The sequence below is a fragment of the Schistocerca cancellata genome, chromosome 7 (assembly GCF_023864275.1).
Source record: "Schistocerca cancellata isolate TAMUIC-IGC-003103 chromosome 7, iqSchCanc2.1, whole genome shotgun sequence".
Taxonomy (NCBI): Eukaryota; Metazoa; Arthropoda; class Insecta; order Orthoptera; family Acrididae; genus Schistocerca; species Schistocerca cancellata.
Genome location: NC_064632.1, coordinates 299424086 through 299426585, shown reverse-complemented (window position 1 = coordinate 299426585; position 2500 = coordinate 299424086). Strand labels below are relative to the sequence as shown.

Here is a 2500-nt window from a genome sequence, read left to right as displayed (position 1 = left end):
AGGTGACATTGCTGTCCACCTTCACCTTCTCCTCGCGCCCTGACGCGACTAAGGCGAGGGTGAAACACTTCCGGGCGTTGATCTGCAGCCCCAGGTGTGCGAGGGCTGCGGTAGCTGCATCGATGAGGGACTGCAAGCCCCTCGGGGTCGCTGCAAACAGCAAGACGTCATCTGCAAAGGCCGCAGCGTTGACCCTGCGACCGAGGATCCGAGCTCCGATGTGAGAGGGCAGCTGGCCTAAAACGTAGTCCACCGCAAAGTTGAACAGGAGGGGGGAGAGGGGATCGCCCTGGCGAACGCCCCGTGCTGGCTGCACAGACACGCCCACGCCGGCGCCGTCCGCTATCACCGTCGTGCTGCCCTCGTAGCACCGCTCGACATACTCGACAAAACAATCCGGCAGGCCATGCGCCTTCAGCACAGGGCGAAGGGCAGCATGATCTACCGAATCGAATGCCTTCGATACGTCGATCGATGCCACAAAGACAGAGCGGCAGGAGCGAACTGCGTCGGTGAGGGCGGTGTCCAAGATGAACGTATTTTCCAACATCCCATCACGAGGGATGAATGCCCGCTGACGTTCGTCCACAGCACAAGCGCGCATCAGGCGCGAGAGAGTCATAGTTACTCCCGCCGTTTACCCGCGCTTGCTTGAATTTCTTCACGTTGACATTCAGAGCACTGGGCAGAAATCACATTGCGTCAACACCCGCTAGGGCCATCGCAATGCTTTGTTTTAATTAGACAGTCGGATTCCCCCAGTCCGTGCCAGTTCTGAGTTGATCGTTGAATGGCGGCCGAAGAGAATCCGCGCACCCACGCGCCCCCGGAGGAGCACGCTAAGGCGGACGCGGCCTCGCAGCAAGGAAGATCCGTGGGAGGCCAAGGCACGGGACCGAGCTCGGATCCTGCGCGCAGGTTGAAGCACCGGGGCACGAACGCCGCGCAGGCGCGCGCATCCTGCACCGCCGGCCAGCACGAGGCCAACCAACGGCGAGAGCAGACCACGCCCGCGCTAAACGCCCGCACTTACCGGCACCCCTACGGCACTCACCTCGCCCAGGCCCGGCACGTTAGCGCTGACCCACTTCCCGACCAAGCCCGACACGCCCCGATCCTCAGAGCCAATCCTTATCCCGAAGTTACGGATCCAATTTGCCGACTTCCCTTACCTACATTATTCTATCGACTAGAGGCTCTTCACCTTGGAGACCTGCTGCGGATATGGGTACGAACCGGCGCGACACCTCCACGTGGCCCTCTCCCGGATTTTCAAGGTCCGAGGGGAAGATCGGGACACCGCCGCAACTGCGGTGCTCTTCGCGTTCCAAACCCTATCTCCCTGCTAGAGGATTCCAGGGAACTCGAACGCTCATGCAGAAAAGAAAACTCTTCCCCGATCTCCCGACGGCGTCTCCGGGTCCTTTTGGGTTACCCCGACGAGCATCTCTAAAAGAGGGGCCCGACTTGTATCGGTTCCGCTGCCGGGTTCCGGAATAGGAACCGGATTCCCTTTCGCCCAACGGGGGCCAGCACAAAGTGCATCATGCTATGACGGCCCCCATCAACATCGGATTTCTCCTAGGGCTTAGGATCGACTGACTCGTGTGCAACGGCTGTTCACACGAAACCCTTCTCCGCGTCAACCCTCCAGGGCCTCGCTGGAGTATTTGCTACTACCACCAAGATCTGCACCGACGGCGGCTCCAGGCAGGCTCACGCCCAGACCCTTCTGCGCCCACCGCCGCGACCCTCCTACTCGTCAGGGCTTCGCGGCCGGCCGCAAGGACCGGCCATGACTGCCAGACTGACGGCCGAGTATAGGCACGACGCTTCAGCGCCATCCATTTTCAGGGCTAGTTGCTTCGGCAGGTGAGTTGTTACACACTCCTTAGCGGATTCCGACTTCCATGGCCACCGTCCTGCTGTCTTAAGCAACCAACGCCTTTCATGGTTTCCCATGAGCGTCGATTCGGGCGCCTTAACTCGGCGTTTGGTTCATCCCACAGCGCCAGTTCTGCTTACCAAAAGTGGCCCACTTGGCACTCCGATCCGAGTCGTTTGCTCGCGGCTTCAGCATATCAAGCAAGCCGGAGATCTCACCCATTTAAAGTTTGAGAATAGGTTGAGGTCGTTTCGGCCCCAAGGCCTCTAATCATTCGCTTTACCGGATGAGACTCGTACGAGCACCAGCTATCCTGAGGGAAACTTCGGAGGGAACCAGCTACTAGATGGTTCGATTAGTCTTTCGCCCCTATACCCAGCTCCGACGATCGATTTGCACGTCAGAATCGCTACGGACCTCCATCAGGGTTTCCCCTGACTTCGTCCTGGCCAGGCATAGTTCACCATCTTTCGGGTCCCAACGTGTACGCTCTAGGTGCGCCTCACCTCGCAATGAGGACGAGACGCCCCGGGAGTGCGGAGGCCGCCGCCCCGTGAAGGGCGGGGAAGCCCCATCCTCCCTCGGCCCGCGCAAGGCGAGACCTTCACTTTCATT

The 2500-nt window shown here is 60.0% G+C and overlaps 1 pseudogene; it reads right to left on the bottom strand.

The window, feature by feature from the left end:
- The window catches only part of LOC126093707 (large subunit ribosomal RNA), a 6351-nt pseudogene that overhangs the window by 2859 nt on the left and 992 nt on the right, over positions 1 to 2500 (bottom strand).